A 27,915-nucleotide genomic window follows, 5' to 3' on the forward strand; every position below is an offset into this window, starting at 1 on the left:
TAAGGAGCCATGTGTGTGTCTTACATGCTTTCACCTTAGTGCCAAGAGGAATCTGAGAAGAAATGTTGAATCCCGGCATTCAGCGAGACAGTACTTCCCCCCAGTTAAGCACTGCTGAGGCCGCTAAAGGGCACACTCTGAAAAGATAGAGAATGTCTTGGGTATTAAGTCTGGTATCAGAAATTCCCATCAAGCTTTTGTATCTATACAGTTACTTTGAAATATAATAGGTGAATACTGTTGAATTAGATTTTCAGTTTGGAAAACTTTGTCAGAAGGTCTAGAATTATCTTATACATGCATTACTCTTTTTATTTTATAAATACTGTTGCTAATGAAAATCTATGATGATGTTAAGTAAATAGTGATGTTTGCAAACTTAAAAATGACAAAATTTATTTCTGGAAGAAATGGTTTCTTTATGGCATTATAGTAATAATAATTATAATTCTGCCTTTCCTGAATCATTTCAACAAGAAAATGTTGAAGTGTTCCACTAGTCAGCTGGTCATATGAACCTCAGCATCATAGTTCAAGATGTAAACTACAAGTATAAGCAATTGAAACTATATTTATTTATAAGAGTCATTCCATGAAAGAAGATTATGAATTAAGGTCTTAGAGAACCATAACATCCCTCCTTCAGTTCCTGGCCAGTGACATTATTATTTGCTACAAGTCCATCTTGAGACTAATACTGTGTTCAAATACTTTAAACAAATAACAACACATTCAAAGCAATAAAACTTTTTTTTAAATTTTAGTGCTCAAAATATTCTAAGATAAAATGTACTTCCTCAACATCAGATTTACAGCAATTGGAATTAGTGGAGAGATGGTATTTCTGACCCACTCATTCATAGTTCATTAGTGTTAATAGTTTGTGAACACCATGTTTAGAATGTCACTGGTATAACCATACACCACTCCCAGCAGCAGCCAAAAACTTTTGCATTTAAAAAATTCTACGGACTGGCGCTGTGGCGCAGTAGGTTAAACCCCCACCTGTGGTGCTGGCATCCCATACAGGCACTGGTTCTAGTCCTGGCTGCTCCTCCTCTGATCCAGCTCTCTGCTATGGCTTGGGAAAATAATAGAAGATGGCCCAAGCACTTGGGCCCCTGCACCTACGTGGGAGACCTGGAAGAAGCTCCTGGCTCCTGGCTTTGGATCAGCCCAACTCAAGCCATTGTGGCCATTTGGGGAGTGAACCAGTGGATAGAAGACCTTTCTCTCTTTCTCTCCCTCTCACTGTCTGTAACTCTACCTCTGAAATAAAAATCTTTCAAAAATAATTCTAGTAAAGAACTTTAAATTAGAAATAAAATTAGGAAGCTGGCGCAGCGGCTCACTAGGCTAATCCTCTGCCTGTGGCACTGGCACCCTGGGGTTCTAGTCCCAGTTGGGGCGCCGGATTCTGTCCCAGATGCTCCTCTTCCAGTCCAGCTCTCTGCTGTGGCCTAGGAAGGCAGTGGAGGATGACCCAAGTGCTTGGGTCCTGCACCCACATGGAAGACCAGGAGGAGTCACCTGGCTCCTTATCGGCGCAGTGCACTGGCTGTAGCGGGCATTTGGGGGGTGAACCAACAAAAGGGAGACCTTTCTCTCTGTCTCTCTCTCACTGTCAAACTCTGCCTGTCCAAAATAAATAAATAAATAAATAAAATTATGAAACCATTTCTGAAACCATTCATCTTATCAGAAAGTTTTAAAAACTCAAATAATTTATTCATTTAATTCTAATGTAGCTCATTTCAAAGCCCATTTTAAATATGTATACACATATACATATACTTTTAGACTAAACTTTCCACATCTACTGTTCCACAGACTTAGCCTTTGGTGGAATTTTATATAAAATAAAGTAAAACAAAATAGGAAGAGGAATTGAATTTTAAGTCTGTCCTAAGGGCTGCCTAGAATGTCGCTAGTCAGTCACTAGTCACTTCTATGGAGGTAGAACAGAAGCATGAGCAATGGGTACGTCTGAGCTCTTCTGAGAACACTGCTTGTTACCTCAGTCCTGCCAGAGTATGTGCTTAGATACAAAGGGGAAACACACCTGTCTCCGGTTTTCTGTTTATGGCCTTAGTAATTTCCTCTTCTAGTAATAAATACTTCATTAAAAAGGATTTATTTGGGGCCAGCAGTGTGGCATAGAGGATTAAGTTGATGCCTGCAGTGCCAGCATCTAATTTAATTAATAAATTAATTAAAAATTTATTTACTTGAAAGGCAGAATGACAGAGAGAGAGAGAGAGAGAGAGAGAGAGAGAGAGAGAGAGAGGAAGGGAGAGAGAGGGAGGGGAGGACAGAGAGAGAGAGAGAATGAGAATCTCCATTCTGCTGGTTCACTCCCTAAATGTCTTTAACAGCCACAGCTGGGCCAGGCCAAAGTCAGAAGTCAGGAACTCCACCCTGGTCTCCCACATGGGTGAAAGGGGCCCAAGAACATGGTCTACCTTCTGCTGCTTTCCCAGGTACATTAGCAGGTAGCTGGATTGGAAGCAGAGCACTGGAACTTGAAATGGTGCTCTGAAGGGATGCCCATGTTAAAAGCAGAAGCTTAACTCACTACACCAAAACATCAGCCCCTCAGTGTTACTATTTAATGATACTGTAATTATCGAAGTGGTCCATCAAGAGCCCTAGTACTTTTTTTTTTTTTTTTTTTTGACAGGCAGAGTGGACAGTGAGAGAGAGACAGAAAGGTTTTCCTTTTGCCGTTGGTTCACCCACCAATAGCCGCCGCGGTAGCACGCTGCAACCGGCGCAGCGCACTGATCCGGTGGCAGGAGCCAGGTGCTTATCCTTCTCCCATGGAGTGCAGGACCCAAGGACTTGGGCCATCCTCCACTGCACTCCCTGGCCACAGCAGAGAGCTGGCCTGGAAGAGGGGCAACCGGGACAGGATCGGTGCCCCAACCCTAGTACTTTTTAAGCAACTTGCAACACATATATCTTCCGTATTTTGTAACTACTATCTCTTTATCAGTGTACTTGGATTTATTTTCTGGATGACTACCTGTACACATGAGGTATTAAGAGTTATTAATAAGGTTATCATGCTACATTTGGCATAAGGATTAGTAAAAAGTAGGCTATGCCTATGGAAACAAACAACCCCAACATTTCTGTGATTTAGCAAATCAAGGTTTATTTTCCCCTTGTATATAATCTGTTATAGATTTGGGAAAATGTTGAGAATAACCAGAGCCACAGCAATGCAGACTTTGCTGTTATAGTTCCATCATTTCTCCATGAAGCCTCTGCTGTTTCAGGAGAAAAGCAGCTAGAGTTGTAGTCTGACTGTTCCAAGTTTTGTTTGTTTGGTTGTTTTGTTTGTTTGGTTGTTTGTTTTGTGCTGTTATTGTTTCTTTCACAGGCAGGGATAGAGTCAGCAGACACACACAAACACACACACAGAGAAGAGAGAAGAGAGAAAAAATTCTTTGGTTCAGTCTTCAAATGCCTGAAACAAGTTGGCTTGGGCCAGGTGAAAGCCCATGAGTTAGGAACTCAATCCAGGCATCTCTTGTGAGTTGAAGGAACTCTACTATTTAAATCACCTATAGTTGCTGATCTCTGGGGTCCCTATTACTAGGAAGCTGAAACCAGGTGCAGATCTAGAACTTCAAACCAGCTACCCAGTTGTGGGACACAGGTATCCTAATCAGCTTGGTCAAATGCCCACTCCTGGAATCTCCTTGCTTTGACTGGGAGCAATACATATCCTTTCTGCCAGAGTCCATTGACCAGAGCTCATCACACGGTCCTGTGTAAACACAAGGACATGAAGAAATGTGGCTGTGTAGGCTGAAAGTCTAGTGAGTACAATGATCTCCACTGTTATGGGAGCTGGAAATGTTCATGTTTCATAGTAACAAAAGAAGTAAAAGACTTCGCTTACAACCCAGAAAGGAGTTGTGAATGAACAACAGGACTTACTAAGAGTAACCAATGATCACTTGGTAAACTGTAATGAATTTACTGATGTTATTGTTTTCCACACCAGGAAATAAATTGAATTTTAGGCTCAGAGCCAAGAAAGATTAACAAATCATGTGTAAAAATGTAAGTTAATACTCTATTAGTCTTTATAAATCTCTCTTTTGGGACAGGCACTGTGGCTTAGTGGGTTAGGCAACCACCTACAGCACTGGCATCCCATATGGACACCAGTTCAATTCCCAGCTGCTCTACTTCCAATCCAGCTCCCTGCTAATGTGCTTGAGAAAACAGTGGAAGATGGCCCAAGTGACTGGACCTCTGTACCCATGTGGGAGACCTGGGAGAAGCTCTCAGCCCCTGCCTTTGGCCTAATCCAGCCCTGGCCATTGTGGCCATTTGAGGAATGAACCAGAGGATGGAAGATCTCTTGTTCCTCTGTGCCCTTTCTTTGAAACTCTGCTATTCAAATAAAATAAGTATTTTTTTTAATCTTTCTTCATCTTTTTTTTAAAAGATGTATTTATTTGAAAGGTAGAGTTAAAGAGAGGTAGAGGCAGAGAGAGAGAAAGAGAGAGAGAGAGAGAGAGAGAGAGAGAGGTCTTTCATCCGCTGGTTCACTCCCCAGATGGCCACAACGAGGAGCTAAACCCATCCAAAGCCAGGAGCCAGGAGCTTCTTCTGGGTCTCCCATGTGGATACAGGGGCTCAAGGACTTGGGCCATCTTCTACTGCTTTCCCAGGCCACAGCAGAGAGCTGGATGGGAAATAGAGCAAGCAGGACTAGAATCAGCACCCACATTGGATGCTGACACTGCAGGTGGTGGCTTTACCTGCTATGCCATACCGCTGGCCCCTTTTCTTCCTCTTTTAATTTACACTGTATTAGTAAGAAAAAAATTAACTGAAAGGAGCTCTGGGGACCAGCACTGAAATTCAAATAATTAAGCTGCCACTTGGGACACTGGCATTCTGTACTGGAGCACTGATTGCTGTCCCTGCTGCTCTGCTTCCCATCAAGATTCCTGATAATATACTTGAGAAGACAACTCCGTATGGCATAAGTCCTCTAGTCCCTGCCACTCATGCGGGAGTCCGGGCTGGAGTTCCTGAATCCTGAATTCAGCGTGGCCCAGACTTGGCTGTTGTGCACATTTAGGGAGTGTGTGTGTTTTTGTGTGTGTGTCTGTGTGTGTGTCTGTCTGTCTCTCCCTATATCACTTTGCCTTTCAAATAACTAAATACAGAAACAAATAAACAAATCTTTTTAAAAGTTGCTTTTAGTTTTATAAGTTTTTAAAATTATGTTTTAGACCCCTTATATAAGTTATGATTATATGACTCTCCATAGGTGAGAACATTGAGAAAACCTAAAGTTTAAATGACTATATTATTGCTTGAACTTTCACAGGCAGAAGGCTGTGTTTTATGAGTCCAGTTCCTGTTCTCATGTCTTACTCCATTTGTCTGATATTTTTAAAATATTCATATATTGCATTGTATCTCATCCACTAGACACAGAACTGCATAAGGTCAAACAAGATGATCTTTTGGTATATACTTGATCAGCACATTGTGGGCATTACTTCTTGATATAGGTGATCAAACCAAGAATCTATGATCTCATCTATTCTATGGATCTTTGGAAGCACCAAATATATGTTCATATTAAGTTCATGCTACTGTTATCAGGTTCAGATTAATATTTTGGGGGATACTTAAAACAGATATTCAATACGAATCAACATTCATGTTGCCATTGTAATTCTCTATAATGATAATTTGCCAAGGTAAATCACTGATGACAGAAGAAAGGGGACACAAAATAGCACAGACAGAGTCCTAGGCAAAACAGCCTACAGAATATGAAGGTACTTTAAAAAATGTGTGGAAAAATAAAATTAAAAATAAATTCATTATGGTATAAAACATTTTTTAAATTTATGTCTAATTATCATATTTCCCATGAACTTTCTGAACACTCAGATATACAGTTTCAAAATATTTTGTACCAAAATAAATTTAATTCCCATTTTCTGCAAACTTTCTGAAGTATACTCCAATTAATATTCACAACAACCATATTTACAAATGAGTAACTGTCCCAGAGAGGTTCAGTTACTTTGCAAAATCAGTGTTGAAGTTGGGGTTTAACCTATATCTACATGATTCCAAGTGCCAAGTATAGCACCTGTTGTACAACAGTTACCCACAGAGATTACTTCATCACCTTAGAAAAATTTTTTAAAAATTGCAAAAGTTACATGCCCTACTTCTACTCATTTCTTCTCTCATGGACATGTCATTTATTTTTAAGTTGGGTGGGGGTTGCATCCATATACATCAGCAGTGAGTCCATCAGTTGATCTGCTTTACTAAATAAGACTGATGAGAGTTACTCATTAAAAATTTCCCCTAGAACCAGCCTCATAATATTTCTTCTTTGGTTGGGAAAAGTCAGAGGACACAGTTGTCCTCAGGCCAAGTAAAGACATTTTGAAGATATCACAGAGTACTTCAGAACAGTTATCACTTTTATATGTATATCAAAATCCTATCAAATATAGAAAGTTCTGGTATTAGAAAGGGAGGCAGATGTTTTGCTTTCTTCTGTGATTTTCTAGTGCCTTTGCAGTCCAGAAAAGTCTCATTTGGAGGTTTTTCCTATATTTTTTCTTCTATGGGTATCAGAGAAATTTATGACAGGAAATGGACTTTAAATATTTATTTACTCAGTAAATATATATTTATTGAATAAATATTTAACAATTTTTAAAATACTAGAGATCACAGTCATTGTGTACAACTGAGAGCATATTTCCTTGTCTCTTTTAAATTACAGTCATGGAAGAGGGGCAGATGGAGATAGCACGAGGGCAGACTAAAGAGCAATTATTTCCTCTCTGTCTCTTAAAATACAACCACATGAACAGATTTCAGTGTTCCAGTAGAATTTGCAATTTGAGGCTATCAGGACAAAGAGCACATCCAAAGGCTTTTACTGGAGCAGAGCCTTGGCTCTCATTCAGCTCTCCCTGTCTTGGATCATCTTGTGGGCCAGAGGAACAGGCCAAGCTGCTTTCTGCTCACTAACCACATGACTGGTACCAAGTCTGTATGTCAGTCTTTTGGGTTTGTTGTTACACCAGAGTAGCATGTTTTTTTTCCAGCCAATAAAACTTGTTACTGGTTTTGGGGGCTAGAGATAGGGCTGAGGCAGAAGTGTTTTAAGTGGATTTTTGTGCTGAAGATGAAGTAATAAGGTGATGAGGTAGAGAGGCAGGCAGAAAACAGTTTAAAGAAGACATTTTCTGACTATGTGGGTAAAAACTGATAGACTTTCATTTGTTAATGATTTCTCTGTGTGTTCTGGCATAAGCTGGATACTTACTTGGCAATGATATTATCAAAGGGTTTCAAATTTTAGACAGAGAATTAAACTAGATATCTTCTAATGACTCCATCCTAAGATTTATAGGATCAGAAAATAACTTTCAGATTTAGAAAAAATCTTCCCTCACTAGTATAGAAGATACAGGTTATAATCTTTTTTTTTTTTTTTTTTTTTTGGACAGGCAGAGTGGACAGTAGAGGGAGACAGAGAGAAAGGTCTTCCTTTTTGCCATTGGTTCACCCTCCAATGGCCGCTGCAGTAGGCGCGCTGCAGCCGGCGCACCGCGCTGTTCCGATGGCAGGAGCCAGGTGCTTATCCTGGTCTCCCATGGGGTGCAGGGCCCAAGCACTTGGGCCATCCTCCACTGCACTCCCTGGCCACAGCAGAGAGCTGGCCTGGAAGAGGGGCAACCGGGACAGGATCGGTGCCCCGACCGGGACTAGAACCTGGTGTGCCGGCACCGCAAGGCGGAGGATTAGCCTACTGAGCCGCGGCGTCGGCCGATACAGGTTATATTCTAAGTAAAGAGGAAAAAAACCACAGTGTCCATTTCAATGAATGGAGACCTTCATTATATTAGAAAGCTTAAAGCTTCCAAAACACCACATTCTGTATATTCATTAATCAAAATATGCCTTCATATTTTGTGTTGGAATTTGCAATTTGAATGCAGTTGGGATATATTTTAGATGAAAAAAACTTAATAATAGAACTACATTTAAAAAAAAAGGTTGTTTTTTTTTCCCCCCCTCTTCAATCAAGAGGTAAAAACTGTATTTTCTCCTTTTGAAATTGTTTGGGCCTTTGTAACAGCACTGAAAAAAATTGTGATCAAAGTGATGTGTGACTTCTGAGACTAATTTAGAAAAGGCCAAGCACATTCTGTTTTAGTAACAGTGACCTGGGAACATGAAGCCATCATTTCTAAGCTCAACTACACTGAGTTCCCATGTGGAGATGCTATATATGGAAGGAGAAGCATGCCTTAGAAGCCTGACACCAAATGTATGAGTGAAACACCCTTCTAGAAGTCTCAGCACCAGCCTCTGTTGACCACTTCCTATAAGGCATCCTGAAAAAGAACTAGTCTAATTGAGACCTGTCAACCTAAAAATTGGTAAACAGAATTCACAATTGGTTTTGAGCAAATCACTGTGTAGGGGTAGCTTGTTACATAAAAATAAGCAGTTGATATATTCAGACATCCCATAGCTTTCTTTATATAATGCTTATCCATTGACTTGAAATGAGAAAGATTCAACCTATCAGGTTTCTTAGCTTTCTCATCTCTAAACATCATTTCCCACTAACCTACTAGAAAAATTACATTTTTGGTGACTGTAGGGAACTATGGATTATGTGTGACTTGAATAATTAGACCTTGCCCTTTGTCATTAGAAGTTTATAGTCTGTGATATAAGAATTTCACCAATAACAAGGATACATGTACACACACAAACACATACACACAGAGGTTGAACATCACTATCTGAACATCAAATTCTGAAATGCTCCAACATCTGAAATCTTTTGAGGCCCAACAGGACACCACAAGTAGAAGATTATTCATATTATCTCATGTGATGAGTTGTAGCCAAAATCCAACCACACTAAAACTACTGAGTAAAATTACCTTCACATTGTGTGTCTAAGCTATATATGAAACACAAATGAGTTTCATGATAGGCTTGGGTCCTATCCCCAAGATACCTCATAATGTATGTGCAAAAATTTCAAAATCTGAAAAATACCCAAAATATTTCTGGTCCCAAACATTGTGGATAAGGGGTACTCAACCTGTGTATGTGTGTGTGTGTGTGTGTATGCATTCATCCTGTCCAAATATTACCAGATTCCAAGATTAAAGAAAGTATTTCATTATGTGTAAAAATAGGAAAAAGTAAGTTTTATAGTGCTGAGAAAAAATGTATGTCTTAGCTGTTAAGAGCCTGGAGATAAATCGTCATCTCAAGGAGGAAAGGAGGAAAGAGTGCTGAAAGAATGATAGTTCACAAGTGCCCAGAGGTATAGGTGGGAACATTAGCAAGTGACAAGTAGCATCAGTAAAGAACTTCCTTCCCAATGGAAGCCATCAAATGACACATTCTCTTCAGCATGTCACAAGACTTACAAAAGTTTAAAGAATTAAAACACCATTAACCTTTCCAAGCATGTAGCTTGTTAAAATATACATGAACTCTACCTAATTGCTACTATTTATTCATTTCATGCATAGTCAAACATACTATTTTATCAACCTAATAATAGTTGATAAAATGTTGATGAAAACAACACTTCTGTTATAGTGTGAATGTTATAATGACAGTGCTAGGACACACAATTAAAACACTAAAATATCTCCTGCAAAAGTCATAGAAAAAATGAGCACACTTCATGTATTCATTTGTAGATTACAATTACACATTACATTGCTTTAAAAATTTCTTACCAGAATTTGATACCTAAGAACTTTAATTTTCCTATAAAATCATTTTTATTTTTTATTTATTTACTTTTTTGACAGGCAGAGTTAGGCAGTGAGAGAGAGAGATAGAGAGAGAGGTCTTCCTTCCGTTGCTTCACCCCGCAAGTGGCCACTACGGCCGGCGTGTTGCGGCCGGTGCAATGCGCAGATCCGAAGCCAGCAGCCAGGTGTCTCCTCCTGGTCTCCCATGCAGGTGCAGGGCCCAAGGACCTGGGCCATCCTCCACTGCACTCCCGGGCCACAGCAGAGAGCTGGACTGGAAGAGGAGCAACCAGTACAGAACCTGGCGCCCCAATCACGACTACAGGGTACCGGAGCCGAAGGCAGAGAATTAGCCAAGTGAGCCGTGGCGCCGGCCATAAAAATCATTTTAAATTAGAGCATTGCACATGATTCTGTATTCCACGAGCTATTTTAATACAATCCTGTTAATTACCTATATTTTCCTTAAAAATTAAAAATTGATAGGTGAGTTCGGTCCTCATCAAAAGTGTATCTGAGGTTTTTTTTTTTTTATGGATTATTCTGCTATCAGTAATAGTAAATATTTTTACAAATGAATTTTTAAAAGTTTCTCTCTTCAAAATATACATTAGTGGAGCTGCTGCTGTGGCACAGCAGGTTAAAGCCCTGGCCTGAAGTGCTGGCATCCCACATGGGCGCCAGTTCGAGTCTTGGCTGCTCCTCTTCCGATCCAGCTCTCTGCTATGGCCTGGAAAAGCAGTAGAAGATGGCCCAAATCCTTGGGCCCCTGTACCCACATGGGAGACCCGGAAGAAGCACCTGGCTCTTGGCTTCGGATTGACGCAGCTCCGGCCATTGCGACCATCTGGGGAATAAACCAGTGGATGCAAGACCTCTCTCTGTATCTCTGTCTTTCAAATAAATAAAATAAATCTTTAAAAAATATATATACATTAGCTAGGGGGCCTGTACTGTGGCACAGTGGGTTAAGCCACCATCCACAGTGCAGGCATCTCTTCCATTTCTTATCCAGCTTCCTGCTAATGTGTCTGGAAAAGCAGCATAAGACGGTCCAAGTACTTAGGTCCCTGAACCCACATGGGAGATCCAGAAAAAGTTCCTGACTCCTGGCTTCAGCCTGGCCCCGCCCTGGCCATTGCAGCCATTTTGGGTGTGATTTAGCAGATGGAAGATCTCTCTCTCTCCCTGTCTCTCTCTTTCTCTCTGCAATTCTGATTTTGACATAAATATAATAACATAAAAACATATATATCTTAGCTTGTCAATCAAAATTAATTCTCAAAGAACTCTCAGGTGATGTCCTAAAACTCTTATTCCTTATAGGTTTCAATGGAATGTTTCATTAGATGAACAGGGGATCATTTATACCAGTAAAAATTATAAGGTGATAAATGTGAGGAATGTCAAAGTTTAAATACCACAACTAGTGTTAATTACCCATCTGCAAGTGATTATTAGAATTAAAAAAAGGAAAATAAAAACTGGAAGTTTCAATTTTTGACATCTTGAGAGCATAAATTGTTCAGTAAAATAGTATAAGAGTGCCTCCAAGTGGCATTTGTCAAAATTCCATATGAAAAATTTAAACACAAGATATAAAAGTTAAGCTTTAATAATAATTTTAAAAACCTTAAAGGGGATCTCACTCCTTTATTTCTGCTTATGTATGCACGTCTCTTCATATTTACGACTTCAGTTTATTGGAAATCCTCATGTGTCATTAAATATGTAAGCTTCACTAATTCTCAGAATTCTATATAGTTTTTAATATCTTAATTATACTGCCTTGATAGAGTATTTAGATGTCTGATAATTATTTCATTTCCATTAAATTTGCTCAGAAAAACTCATTTTGATTCTTCATACTGTGCTCTTTTTTCTTTCAATATTATTTTAGAATATTGTCTATACTTGCTAGATGTTAGGGGATAAAAGGAATACTCCTCTCCCACACACAGAATTCTAGAGTCAAAGGATAATCTAATTCCACCCCTCCAATCTTATAATTAAGCCAGGGTTCAAGTTAATCCTGACTGGTGAGTAATGAATTACTGCTCTCAGACATCTAATTCGGTTTCTTTCAAGTATTTCTACTAGAAACCTGAAATAAACCTCTGCCCCATGACTTAAAATGTGTACTTTTAGTACATGACCTTCTTAAAACTCTAGAAAACCAAATGGAATTTAGAAGTGGGGGGCAGATGTTGAAGCACAGCTGTTTAAACTACCACTTGAGATGCCCTCATTCCATATAAAAGTGCCTGATTCAGGTTGGCACTTCCACTTCAGATGCAGCTTTCTGCTGATACATCCTGGGAGGCTGCAGATAAAGGCTCAGGTACTTGGGCCCCTGGTACCTTGTGGGAGATAGGGATGGAATTCTGGGCTCATGGCTTCAGCCTGTTCCAGCACTAACTGTTGCGTTCACTTATCTTCTCTCTCTCTCTCTCTCTCTCTCTCTCTCTCTGTCATTCTGCCTTTTAAGTAGATGAAAATAAACATTAAAAAATGTGGAAATTGCCTAAAGCAACAAGAGGTCAGAAACTGAGAGGTTCTCAATAGACTTTGTTTCCATAAATGAATGTGCAGTATTTTAGAGGTGTCCCAGTTTTTTGTCACAAAAATGTTTACATAGTAGAGCGGAAAAAATTCTACGATGGTAATAAAACAGGGCAACTGAATTTATAACATAACTAAGAGACCAAAATTTTTCAGTTCTGTAAAGGTAATCTTTTCAGCAAAGGTTATTTTCAAGCTCAATTCATTTTTAAGTACTCCTAAGTTCATTAGTTCACCATCTTTTAAGTGACATTTATTCTAAATTTCTAAATGTTTATTATTCCTTTATCTATTTCATCTAACTGATTCCAGTAAAGCCTTCTTTCTTTTCCCAAAGGTGTCATACTAATGCTATTCCTTCTTAATTTTTATTCCATGTCCACTTAATTGCTCTTTATTGCTCCTTTTCTTTCACTCCAGCAACTTCATCTATAACTTTCTTGGAATGAATTAGCGAACACTGACAACAAAATTTAAAATTCAGTCTCTGAGGGGCTATAATGTAGATATATCTAGAGTATTAAAGAAAGAAAAGTATGTATAGATTTTCAAATAGGCCTATGAATTTCTCTCTCTCTCTCTCTCTCTCTCTCTATATATATATATATATATACATATATATATAACTTGAATTCTTTAAACTTTTGAATGCAACACTGTAATACCTATGGAACTATTTTGCTGTGAAATAGTACACATGTTCTAATAAAATATATATTCTTACCTATTTGGAAATTGCCTTTTAAAGATTGAGCACACATTCTGTAATTTCCATTAATTTCTCCAACTATATCCCATTTCAAAAATTAAATGTGTTTTTACTTTCTTGCCAAGATTTTACCCTGCTGAAGGTAGTTTAAGCAGTGACCTCATTTTTAGTGGTGTTTTCACTATCTGCCAATCTGAGCTCATGTCAGAATTTCATTAGGACACTATTTACTCCATCTCTCAGATCATTAATGAGGTTTCAAATAAGACGAGGCTGACATTCATCACTATGGCACTAAGAGAACATGACATTGTTTACCGTCACTCTTTGATTCAAACCCATGGTCCACATTTTAAACATTATGACTGTACTCAACACAAAGCCTGTTTAAATTAACATCCTGGAATAAAATTTGTGACTGAAATTTAATGAGACACATACAAAGTTGTTTATAATTAATACAATAAGATCTCCTGCATGTATATAGCTGTTAATCTTGCTTATTTCTCCCATGACTTACTATTCATGTTGATTTTTCCCATACTGAGAATCCTTAAGATACTTTCCTTGATATTTGCATTCATTTTGTTACTCATGAAAGACACACATCGACTTTCATAGATACTACAATACCTTTAAGTTTGGTAAAAAAAATTATTTAACTTCATATTACATGACAAATAAATCCAGTAGTGTGCATATATCAGAATTAAGTGTATAATTATAAAATCCAAGTTAATATTTTGCCAAATTTTTGATGAATCCCAGAATCAAAATAATCAGGAAATTGAAATTGAATCAACCACATATTTCTGGGCTTTATAATAAATATAGCAATAGACAGAATCATTTTTAATATAAAAATAAATTTATAACTTAAGAATCCACAAATTAAAGTTATTCAATAGACATTTTATTAGGTGTAATAAAATATCCTTTTCAACCAACTGATACTTTATGTACAAATAGAGATAGATATAAAATTATCTTTATTTTATGTTCATCTTGAGAATAGGAAAAATAACATTGAAATAAAAGTCATTAGAAATATATGTATTTGAATATTATGGATGTTATGTGCTACTGAAAATTATTTTTGAATCATTGGTCCACAAAAGTCTTAAAATATGTGTATATATTTTATCTATCTCCCCAGATTAAAAATTAGTAAGGAATCTATGCTATTCAAGATAATACAGGTTTTCTCCCCTCAAGTAAATATTATTTAAGTTGTCAATATTAATGAGCTTTATTCCTATAACTTTATGTCATGTGTTTATCTGCTTGAGAGTTACCTTTTTTGTTTGTTTTGTCAATCACCGAGTCAGAATCTTGGAGATGGAGTCATTTAGAAGCTCCCCAGATGAATTGGGCAATAAAAAGTGCTAAAGAATCAGTGTCCTTTAGTAACAGAAGCAATGAAGACTCTTTAGATGCTTTCCAAAGGTACATAATGAAAAACAGCAACAGCATTTTTATTGAGCTAATGGACGATTACTATATAAAATATTTTTAGTTAATTGTTAGCATTAATAAAATTTTATAGCCAGACAATTGCCCAATTCATCTGTTTTCTGTGTTGACTGAATATGATAAATAATGTATTTGTTTCATGGTATAATCAAAGTGTCAGATTATAAATGATATGCCACAAATTAAAACTATAATGAAAACAGCTAAAAATGCTTAGACATTTATGTTTACCTCTAAAAGTTTGCCTGTATCTGAATTATTTAAATTAATATCAACCCTTTATCAGGAATCCTCATTCACAACACATTCACCTAAAACTATATTCTGAATCCTTTGACTGACTGCTTTTGTACTCCAAAATCAATATTCCAAAGTGGAAGTCACTCGATTTCTTTAGCTTTCACATTAGGACAAATGTAAAAAGAAATTCCTGCAAATTTAAGAACATCTTTCTTTGGTTTATATTTGAGAAGAACTGTGTAGGCAACAGTTTACTCACAAGTGTTGCTTTTTTTAGTATATGTGTGCTGAAGCGAGCACACAAGTGTTGATTTTAAGAGGATGAACTTATGACTAAATTTTCAATCTACATCTTATTCCTTATTAATAGAGTGAGCCAGTATAAGTTACTTTACTTTGTCTTCTCTAAAATTAATAATAAAACCTACCTAGGAGATGAGGGTTATATCACAATGTGATATATTCAGTGTGATAATAAATGCCTGGAAATTAGTAGCTATTATTTTAAAATTATATGACTTGAAGCAACCACAGTTGTAGAAGCCCAAAGGTAACTGGAATCAAGTGGCTGGCTGCAGAGAACAGTTACAGTTGTTCTCTAGTGCAGCTAAGCACACCACTCTCTTCTTATGTGGGCAGGATTATTCAAGTTCACAACTCCTTATTTGATTCAATAAAATTCTGTGACTCACGAGTTTTGTTCCAGCAGAAATGTTACAATGAGGAACAAGCAGATGTCAGGGAAATCTGTGTACATCCTGTGAAAGATAGAATCCTTGAACAGAAGGAAAGTGACGTTGATTAGAGAGCCATAGGGAAAAGTGCTTTGCAATGATACAGTTTGCCTATCTTATCTAATGTTTTAATTATTAGATGTCTGCAAATTTGTTTCTAGACTCTATAGACCTATCTAAGAGATTACTAAAACTAAATAACACACAAAAATTGGGTCAATCTTAAATACTACTCTTTGCATAAAGGCTGATTCAAAGTAACTTACATTTACAAGTTGTAAATAAATTTTTCTCATGATGTCCAAAGATGGTCCATAGAAGTTAAATTAATGTGACATCCTTTCAAAGCTTTTTTTCTTTTATCAATTCACTATCTATAATATATAATCACAACATGATAGGCATTTTCAAATATTAAAAATACAAAAGAGAGGCCATAACTACATCATCAATGACTGGACCATTTTATTCAAATTTACATTAATACTTGTGAAACAAATAGAAGACAATGTAAGAAAGTAGATGTATGTGTCAGTTGTTAAGTCAACACTTGGATTGCCCACATCCCATTATCAGAGTGCCTGGATCACATCCTGGCTAGTCTGCTTTCTGTCCAGTTTCCTGCTCATGTGCACCCTGGGTGGCAGAAGATGATGTTTAAGTATTTTGGTTCTTGTCACTTACATGAAAGACCCAGACTGAATTCTAGACTCCTGTCTTCGGCCTATTTGAGCTCTGACTACTGGAGGAATTTGTGAATTGAACAAGTACTAATGGAAGAACTTTCTCCATCTGTCTCACTGCATTTTAAAACTAAAAATGAAAAATAAATAAAAGCTTTTAAAAGAAAATATCACTATTCAGAGAAATACTTTAGGAATTTATAGACAAAGATTCATAGCATGTAACTTGGGAAAGTTCAGGACAAAATGAGACCCTTAATTAGTATATATATATATATATATATATATATATATATATGTATATGAAAATGAGAACCAGGTAAAACATTTTAAATTTTTTATGTACTGATTTTCATTCTATTTGAAAACCAATCAGGGAGGGAGGGAGGGAGGGATGGAGGGAGGAAAGGAGGGAGAGAGGAAAGGAGAGGGAGAGTAAGAGGGAAGCAGAGAGGGAGGGAGAGAAAGAGAGAGGGAATGAATGAATTGATTGACAGAGATCTTCCATCTGTGCTGATTCACTCCCCAAATGCCAACAACAGTCAAGACTACATGAGGCTGAAGCCAGAAGCCTAGAACTCAGTACAAGTATCCTAAATGGGTTCAGGGACCCAAATATTTGCACCATCACCTGCTGCCTCTCAGTGGTCACATTATCTGGAGGCTAGACTCAGAAGGAGATATGGGATGCAGGTGTCCTAAGTGGCAACTTAACTGTTGTGTCAAACACTCACTGCCAGGTAAAACATTTTTACTTTTTGACTTTGTACTTAAGGTCACATTTATAAGAGCCTTTTAGAAATGTACAGTTTGAGGCCGGCGCCGTGGCTCACTAGGCTAATCCTCCGCCTTGCGGCGCCGGCACACCGGGTTCTAGTCCCGGTCGGGGCACCGAATTCTGTCCCGGTTGCCCCTCTTCCAGGCCAGCTCTCTGCTGTGGCCAGGGAGTGCAGTGGAGGATGGCCCAAGTCCTTGGGCCCTGCACCCTACGGGAGACCAGGATAAGCACCTGGCTCCTGCCATCGGATCAGCGCGGTGCGCCGGTCGCAGCACGCCAACCGCGGCGGCCATTGGAGGGTGAACCAACGGCAAAAGGAAGACCTTTCTCTCTGTCTCTCTCTCTCACTGTCCACTCTGCCTGTCAAAAAAAAAAAAAAAAAAAAAGGAAATGTACAGTTTGAAATATTATTTGACTCTCAGACAGTCTTGAATTCATCATTACAAATTATAAAGTGGGAATCAACAGACTTAATAAAGAAGAAATAATTATTCAAGATCAGTCAAAACAAATGAGAAAAAATAAATTAATTGACTTAAGCAGCAAGAACAGAAGACAATAAAAGTGAAATTCATAAAATATGTATCAAATAATATTTTAAACCAGATTTCAATGACAGAAGAAGTCAAACACTGTAAATATGTGAAGCGAGAATGAAACATTCAGGAAGAAAAAATATTAAATAAAATGTTTTAAAAATCAAATCCAAAATACAGTTATCCTTATGAACAAAAGAATATGTGTCTTGTTGTTAATAAACTGAATAACATATGCACAGAGTAAGTAGTGAAGATAAAGTCATTTGTTTTCAGAAAAACTTTCTGAAATGCTTTTTTAAGAGAATGATCTCATATATTTACAAGGAAGGAATTTAATCACGTTTGATCAGAACACATCTATGATGTGATGAAACAATGTAGCTCCAAAATAGAATCCATGTAGATCCATTACTACACTTGCCTAGAATATGTTACATTCACCTACATTTCCTTTTTAAGTTGTCATAGCTTTCCCTCTGTTAAGCTTTTGAAAAAGACATTAAATAAAGGTAATGATTCCTCACTGGAAAATTTAATGCTTATTTAAATATTTTTTTCAAAATGTAAAGCTAAAAATCTTTTAATAACAGTACTTTTGAATGGCAATCAGACTATAAACAACTTCACATAGCATGAAAGTGTTTCACAGCACCTGGACTGATAAGGAAATTGTTAAAGATACTGGAAGTTATCTAAGTTAAAGATGGAATCAGGCCGGTGCCATGGCTTAACAGGCTAATCCTCCGCCTTGCGGCGCCGGCACACCAGGTTCTAGTCCTGGTTGGGGTGCCAGATTCTATCCCGATTGCCCCTCTTCCAGGCCAGCTCTCTGCTATGGCCCGGGAAGGCAGTGGAGGATGGCCCAAGTGTTTGGGCCCTGCACCCGCAAGGGAGACCAGGAGAAGCACCTGGCTCCTGGCTTCGGATCAGCGAGATGCGCCGGCCACAGCGGCCACTGGAGGGTGAACCAATGGCAAAAAGGAAGACCTTTCTCTCTGTCTCTCTCACTATCCACTCTGCCTCTCAAAAAAAAAAAAAAAAAAAAAAAAAGATGGAATCAAAAGAAAAGGCAATTTTAGTGTATATTTAGATATTGATTGGAAGTTTGTGTTATAATTAACATACATTGAGTATATTGATTGGTGATAATCAATTACAAGCCTACACATGTAAAAAAAATTGCTTCTAAATCCTGGTCAAGAAATATAGTTGTGCATAGGAGAAGATGTAACTTGAATAGGGTTCAAATGTTGAGAAAACTGGAATTGCCACAGTTCAATTTATAATCATTTTCAGGACTGGGAAGCACAATAATGGCATAAATTATGTTGAAGCAGGCAATATCCCTCACTTGAATATATGCAATAGAGATTACTTTTGCAGTAGGTCAGCAAATATATCTTTTAGAAATTTGCTATTGGGGCCCGCACTATGGCGCAGTGGATTATAGCCCCAGTCTGTAGCGCCAGCATCACATATGGGCACCAATTTGAGTCCTGGCTGCTCCTCTTCTGATCCAGCTCTCTGCTATGGTCTGGCAAAGCAGCAGAAGATGGTCCAAGTCCTTGGGCCCCTGCACCTGTGTGGGAGACCTGCAAGAAGCTCCTGGCTCCTGGCTTCAGTTCAGCTCATCTCTGGCCGTTGCAGTCATTCGGGGAGTGGACCAGCAGAATGGAAGACATCTCTCTCTCTCTCTGGCTCTACCTCTCTCTGTAACTCTTTCAAATAAATAAAATAATTCTTTAAAAGAAAAGAAACTTGCAGTTAAGATATTTTCCCTCTTCATGATATCCATTTCTGTACATTTTCTGCCTCATTGGCCAGGTGATCTTGTTCTACCTCTTTCTAAATTGATCATTTCCTAAGCATAATAACCTAAGATTAAGACATTCAAATAGTTAAATACATTTTAGTTTGTATTCAATAATACAAATATTCACTGAAAATGTAGTATTTCTTAGAAATATGGTGGATAATGTGAGGACTCAGAGATTAACCAGGAAAAATTTTTCTTTCAAGGACATAGAAAGGGAAACAGATATATATGTTACAAAGTGTAATTTTAGTGTTGACCATAAAAATGTTTTAGTTTTGTGTAATATAGAACATACTCTGTAATCTTACAGAAAATTGTTTTAAGTGTACTGGGGAAAATACACTAAACATGGCATATATGTCATATAAGATAGCATTTGGTGGATGTATAAGATTTTACTTTATTGACACAGAGAGTTAAATTAGGAAACATGAAGGGAAACAAGACATTTTTAACATATTTTTAAAGATACGGAGGCAGAAGACGGTATTTAATTTTGAAGCAGAAAAGAGGGGCTCTGAGGATATTTTAAAGCTCGAAGCCTTTCACTGGCTCTTGCATATTGCTCTCCTATTAGGATCTAAGACTCAATGATTTCATTCCTCACTTTCAAATGTTATTGCTTTCTGTACTCTATTAGTTTCATATTTTGAGGCATTTTTCATATATACAACCCACCTTTTTCTGCTCATTGGAAAACTTGATTACCAGGGCCAGCACCGTGGCTCACTTGGTTAGTCCTCCGCCTGCGGCACCGGCATCCCATATGGGCGCAGGATTCTAGCCCCCGTTGCTCCTCTTCCAGTCCAGCTCTCTGCTGTGGCCCGGGAGGGCAGTGGAGGATGGCCCAAGTGTTTGGGCTCCTGCACCCACATGGGAGACCAGGAAGAAGCACTTGGCTCCTGGCTTTGGATAGGCGCAACATCGGCCGTAGAGGCTAGTTGGGGAGTGAACCAATGGAAGGAAGACCTTTCTCTGTGTGTCTCTCTCTCATTGTCTATGACTCTACCTGACAAATAAAAAAAAAAAAAAAAAGAAAAACTTGAATATCAAATTACATTAATTCATGTAGGTTTCCTCTTATCAGAATTACTTTTATTTTAGCTAAGTTTCAAAAATTCCTTTGGATATTTGAATAAAGATGAGATTACAAACCTAGAGAAATTTTGCTTTCAGTTGAGCATCACAATAAAGTTCATTTTTTTCCAGTGTAACCTTTCAAAATTTTTTTTCATCAAAACAGCTTTCAAACTTACATAAGTCTGTCTACATTAAAAACATTGTATTTTAACCAGGAAATGCTGATGAAATTCTCATTCAAAAACTGAAGAGGCTTTATTTTCTAGATTTTCATATTTGCCATAACTTACAATGTTCATCTATGAGACTGTGATGAAACTGTCTCACTAAAAACAAAACAAGGCATTTGTTAATTGCTCATTTCATTCAAATTTCATAATTCCTTTTTAAAATTAATAATCATTTTAAATTCATGTATTTTAACCATATAAAATTCATGGTAGAATGCTGTCACTCAGAAGAGATGAAAGGAGTGCATGAATTTGAGGATGTGATTGGAATACAGCCCTGTCTTTAAAAAGTGACTCCTGTCCTATTTGCCACTAGAGATTATATGGAGCATCCAAGAGGGAATATGACGAGCACCTGACAAGAACACTTAGGTTCCCAGTAAAAGTGTGCCAATAATTATGTTCTGAAACAAAAAAGATGGGTATTCATAACTACTTGATAATTTTAGCAAAGCCCGCGATGTCAGATATTAACTTTTTTGAAAAGTTTTATTATCTTATTTTCAAAAATAAGTATCCCCTTTATTTTCATTTTGGAGAATTCTGCTGCTATCTAAGCTTGTGTAACACTCTTGGTAATGCTATTGTGCCTAAAACCACATCTATTAGTCTTTACAACCCCCAGGCCTAGATTGAGGCTTACTCATTTTCACCTGATGGTCATAAAATATTCAAATCCACTTCTTACATTTCTCCTCTAAGATTCAACAATCAAAATGATGATGGTTTAAAATACACAGTTTTTAATTTCTGAAACAATTTTGAAGTTCTATTTCTAATAACTTCAATTACATTCTATTTCCTGAAATTTAATAGCATTCAAAAGCAACAATCTATTGAATTTTGGCATCTTTGAAATAACTCATAAATATCATATACAGTGTGAAGCTTGTTCTCAGCAGAAAAAAAATAAAACTATAGTAATAGGGTCCCTGGAGTCTGTGCTTGCTACACTAGAGAAGAGGCAAAGCAAGCTGTATAGATGACAAGTGAATCAGCACTCGTTTTCATTCTTATTCATGAAAATACAATGGAAAGAAGAAAAAACTTTACAGAAACTCCTCACTTCAAGAAAATACGGAAGCTGAGTTTTTAATCTTACTCCAGATTTTCTTTTATTTTCTAAGATGTACTTATTTATTTGCAAAGCGGATGAGTCAGGCTGAAGCCAGGAGCCAGAAACTCCAGCTGGGTCTCCCACAAGGGTAGCAGGGTCCCAAGCACTTGGACCATTTTCTCCTCTCCCCTCCCAGGCACATTAACAGGGAGCTGGATCAGAAGCAGAGCAACCAATACTCACCAAACCAGCACTCTGATATGCAGCATGGGCATCCCAAGTGGTGGCTTAACCTGCTATGCCACAATGCCCACACCAAGCACCAGTTTACATTTAATGTAGAGAGATTAAAACACAGACTTTCTCAATGGCTTTCCGCTCCTTCCTTTGCTCAGCTACCAAAGACAATGTAGTGTTTTAGAATATGTTAATTATTTGATTAAAGCTAGTGACTTTAAATAAAATTTGCTAACCTACAATCACAAACATAATAATATGTAATAATTAAGGCATAATTCTGAGATTTGATTTTGAGTTTCTCTGAGACAAAATAAATTTAACAATTATTTTGTATCTAAAATTTTCCTAAGCAGTTGGCACTGTGGCGTTGTGGGTAAAGCTGCCGCCTGCAGTGCCAGCATCCCATATGGCTGCCAAACCAGCTCTCTGCTATAGCCTGGGAAAGCAGTAGAAGATGGCCAAAGTCATTGAGTACCTGCGCCTGCATGGCAGACCCAGAGAAGCTCCTGGCTCCGGATCCACACATCTCCAGCTGCAGTGGCCACCTGGGGAGTGAACCAGTAGATGGAAGACCTCGCCTCACCTCCCCTCCTCTTCCCTCCCCTTCTACCCCCTCTCCTCTCCTCCCCTCTCCTCCCCTATACTATCTCTTTCTCTCTGCTTTTCAAATAATAAAATAAATAAATCTTTAAAATCTTCCTTCACAAAACCCTTTAGTAATTTTTATCAAAATAGAATACTTGAATAATTTGAAACTCAGATAATTATAGAACATGTCTAATGTCTCAGTAAGGAGAAGAACCCTAGATACTCCTACATTTCTTCTTATCTTCAGAGATTCTGTTACAAAACCTTTAAACTCTTCAGATTATAACTTATATCCTCATAAAATGGGACTGTTCGAGTAGATGTTCTTATTCTGCTTCCATGATATCATGATTCTGATTGGTGGCACACAGGTGTAGAAAAATTAGTAGGAAAGAGGCTATGGGGCCAGCAAGGTGGCTTGGCAGGCTAATCCTCTGCTTGGGAAGCTCAAATCCCATACTGGAATGCTGGTTGGAGTTTATGCTGCTCCTCTTCCTATCTAGTTCTCTGCTAATGTGTGCCTGGGGAAGCAGTGGAAGATGGTCCAAATACTTGTTCCTCAGCCTCCCATGTAGGAGACCCATATGGGTTTCTAGGCTCCTGGCTTTGGCCTGGCCCAGACCCAGCCATTGTGCCAATTTGGGGAGTGAACCAGACGATGAATGAATGGATATTTCCCACTGTACATCACGCACTCTTTCACTCACTCACTGTGCCTTTCAAATGAATAAACAGGAACAGCAGGTTAAGTTGCCATCTGCAGAACTGGCATCCCATATGGGCACTGGTTTGAGTCCCTACTGCTCTACTTCCAATCCAGGTTTCTGCTAATGTGCCTGGGAAGGCAGCAGAAGATGGCCAAAGTACTTGTGCCCTTGCACCCATGTGGGAGACTTGGATGAAGCTGGCTCCTGGCTTCCACCTGGCCCAGCCCTGGCCATTGCTTCATCTAGGGAGTAAACCAGTAGATAAAAGATTCTCTCTCTCTCTCTCTCTCTCTCTCTCTCTCTTTCTCCCTCTCTTTCTGTCTCTCTCACCCTCTCTCTCTGTAATTCTAACTTTCAATTAAACAAATAAATATTTTAAAAAGAAAGAAAGAAAGAGATAAATAAATCTTTACAAACAAAAAAGTCCATAGGGCTGTGGCATCAGCTCTGTTGCTTGCCATAACTTACCTAAATAAAGATAACTCAAAAATAGGACCAGCATTATTATAATTCATCTAATAGCATTCCTTTGGACTGAGAGAGTTAATGTACTATCATGAATTTCTTGTCTAATATCAGACAGTAAATGAGGCATTTGGAAGTTGGAGATCAATGCATCTCTACATTCTTACATGCACATCAATTGTAGGATAATTAACTAAAACCTAAAACCAGGAAGTTCAAAAATTGAAATGCTTTCCTCTGCACTCTTCCATCACCAATCATTGTACATGAATGTACAGGATGTATTTGTGATTGAGGATAGCGGCCTTGACAATTTAATGAAGAAAAGATAGAATACAGTAATCCTATGGTGAATGAAGCTGATCTGCTATTTATCAACAAATGCATTAGGAATCTTTCATCATTAAATTATACATCAATAATGATACAAAATGAAAAGAAACAAGTGCCAAATAGGTTTCCTGATTTAACAAAATTGTTGAAACCTAAGCCCTCATACTGAGGTAGAAGTCTTACTGATGTATGACTTAATTGTATAGAGATATTAGTGGGAATAGTTCTATAATTCTTAAGCAAGCAAAAATTCCATTAAAATGGATAAAGAGTTTGCTTGAGATAAAAATTACATTTTAAGTTCCAACATAGTGCACAGCTAATAGTTTATATATAAAATGATACTGCTATTAGAATAATATTATTGAACACAGGAAGCAAAATAATCTAAGAAATCAAAAGCAATCAAAAATAATTACAAAAAAAGTGTTATACAGTTAAAATATTGCTCCTGTAATGTAGTTAGACTTTTGGAGAAGGGGGGAATAATTTTGGATTAAGTTTAAATGTCTATAAATTAATTTTCTAATAGTCTTCTATAGTATTGATAGATAATATGAAAAGTGGGGAAATCCTTTAACCTCAACTTATTTGTGCTATTATTTTTACATTAAATTTAATTTATTGCATTAGATTTTGCTTCGTCTAACTTTCAAACCATAACAATGAGAATCGTCCATGAGCATAATTATGCTAACTAAAATGAAGGTTGATTGTAATTATTTATAGAAAGTGTAAGAATGTAAGAATAGCATTCTTTTTTTTTTTTTTTTTTTTTTTTGACAGGCAGAGTGGACAGAGAGAAAGAGATGGAGAAACGTCTTCTTTTTCCATTGGTTCACCCCCTAATGGCCACTGCAGCCTGCACATGCACCATGCTGATCCGAAGCTAGGAGCCAGGTGCTTCTCCTGGTCTCCCATGCCGGTGCAGGGCCCAAGCACTTGGGCCACCCTCCACTGCACTCCCGGGCCATAGCAGAGAGCTGGACTGGAAGAGGAGTGACTGGGACAGAATCTGGCGCCCCGACCGGGACTAGAACCTGGTGTGCCGGCGCCGCAGGCAGAGGATTAGCCTATTGAGCCGCGGCGCTGGCCCTGCATTCTTTTTTTTTTTAAGTATTTATTTGAAAGTAGAGTTAGAGAGAGAGGAGACGAGAAAGAGAATGTCCATTCACTGGTTCCTTTCCCAAGTGACCCCAACAGCCAAGAGCTGAGCCAGACCAGTCAGGAGCCAGGAGCTTCCTCTGGGTCTCCCAAGTGGGTTGCAGGGGCCCAAGCAGTTGGACCATCTTCTGCTGCTCTTCCTATGCCATTAGGAAGGAGCTGGATTGGAAGTGCAGCAGCTGGGATTCACATCAGCACCCACATGGGATGTCGCTATCGCAGGCTGTGGCTTCACTGCTATGCCACCAAGCTAGCTCCTGCGTGTTCTTTTTCAACATATGCAGTTACTAAATATCAATATTAAGATGAGCACTATATTTTCTCAAGGTGATTATTTTGGTAAATTTTACACTGATTGGAGAACTACAACAAATTTTCAAATTCTGGTGGAACTTCTATTCACAATTATAATTAAGAACCACAGAGAACATAGTGTATTTTCTTCCTTTCGTTTTTAAGAATGGTAATCAGCATTCTGATACATTTCATTCACAAAACTTGGACCCTGTCGACCACAGAATTTTTGACAGCTTGTGTTTAATTTTAATGAAGATACAATAGATGCAGCAACAGGGTGTAGGGACAGTGTATCTCTCCCAAATTAGGTGATACTGGGGAAGACAAATCTCACTCTTCCAAAGATTTCATTCCATTATGTTCAAAATGTAAATAACTACTAAGAGCTGTAAGAATTGTATAATAATATATGTAAGAACAACGTTTGAGACCAGGGACCAGTGTGGTGGTACAACAGGTTAAGCCACCATTTGCTACACCAACATCATATACCAGAGTGCCAGTTTGAGTGTTGTCTGCTCTGCTTCTGATCCAGCTTCCTGCTAATGCACCTGGTTAAGGCAGTAGGTGATGGCCCAAGTATCAGTGCCCCTGCCATCCTCATGGGAGATCATGATGAAGATCTGGCCTCCCAGCTTTGGTCTGGCTTGGCCCCGGCTTTTGTGGCCATTTGGGAAGTGAACCAGCACATGAAAGATACTCTCATTTTCTCTCTCTCTCCCTCTCTCTCCCTCTATTCTACCCTTATCTCTGTGTCACCCTGCTTTTCAAACAAATAAATAAATACTTTTAAAGAAAATTATGAGGTCTATAAATTATAGGGAAAATACTTTTGATAGTAGTTCTTCACTCTACAAGCTTTCTTCTTGCTAAAACGTCTCAGTACACACAATTTCCTGTCTGCTGATGCACTGCTTACTTTTCTCAATGGAGACAAAGCAATTTAACTGGTAGCTGAATTTTGGAAAAAAGAACTAGAAATGCTTGGCTAGCACTATGTCCTTTCTTTTACCACTGGCAGAGTGCAAGGGCTGAGGCTGCTTGTCCAGGCTTGAAACTTAGAAGAGGGCTACCCAGTCAGGGAAGCCCGGCTTGCTCCCTGCACTGCCACGTATACGTGGCAGGGTCTACACATTTCAAGAATTCACTTAAAAGACTGATCTGGTTTTCACACTGTGCCATGTCCCACAAATTAGACACAGTCAGTAATAATTGACAATTTGGCTTCCACAACTCTAATCTAAAATGCAAATTAACTTTTTCAGAACCCAAGTAAAAGCTTTCAGTGTCACTATTAAAAAGAATATTGATATAAAAGCCACAAAACTTTAAAGGCATAATTGCTGGAATTTGCTGTAGTCTCTCTCAGTGATGATAAACTTCACACTCAGTGGTTGCATATATCCTAGCAGGAATGTTTCAAAATTTTTTTAAAGATTTTCTATTTATTTATTTGAGAGGTAGAGTTACAGAAAGTGAGAGGGAGAAGAGACAGAAAGAGAGGTCCTCCATCCGTTGGTTCACTCCCTAGTCGGCCTTAATGGCCAGAGCAGCACTGATCCGAAGCCAGGAGCCAGGTGCCTCCGCCTGGTCTCCCATGCAGGTGCAGGGGCCCAAGGACCTGGGCCATCTTCTACTGCTTTCCCAGGCCACAGCAGAGAGCTGGACTGAAAGAGGAGCAGCCAGGACCAGAATTGGCGCCCACATGAGATGCCGGCGATGCAGGCAGAGGATTAACTTACTGTGCCACAGCGCCGTCCCCAGGAATATTACAAAATTAAAACAGAGTTAAATGATCTTACATGTCTGTGGAAATATTTTTGGACTCCTAAATGTTAATCTATTTAGATATGGACTCTTAGGAGATAATTAAGATTAAGTGAGGTCATAGGGTAGTGTTCTATTCTGACAGAATTGGTGACTTCATAAGAAAAGGCGAGGGATCCTTTATCTGCACAGGCCCTCGAAAAGGGAAGACCATGTGAAGACACAAAGAGAAAGAAGCTGAGTGTCTGCACGTTAGAATGAGCCCTCACCTGAACCCAATCATGCTGCCACTCTGATCTAGGAGTTCGGCCCTCCAGTTGTAAGAAAGTAAATTTCTGTCATTTAAGCCCAGCTATTATGATATTTCGACTCAGCAGACTCTGCTTTTTCCCAGTTCTAATCCCTAACTCAATCACACCTGCAAATTTTTCTTACCCTTTATGGTCACAGACTCTGGTGATTAGGTTAACAAACATCTCTGGGGTGTACTTATCCTTCCACATATGGCAAGAAATTAAAATTTTATTATTTTTAACCTATGCACTGCTGAAGAGATGTGACAATTTTTTTTTTTTTTGGTAATTTCTTATGTCTCAACTGTTTTATTTCTAATGTGATTTTCCGTTTCCTTTTTTTGTGAAAAA

The sequence above is a fragment of the Lepus europaeus genome, chromosome 1 (genome assembly GCF_033115175.1).
Source record: "Lepus europaeus isolate LE1 chromosome 1, mLepTim1.pri, whole genome shotgun sequence".
NCBI lineage: Eukaryota > Metazoa > Chordata > Mammalia > Lagomorpha > Leporidae > Lepus > Lepus europaeus.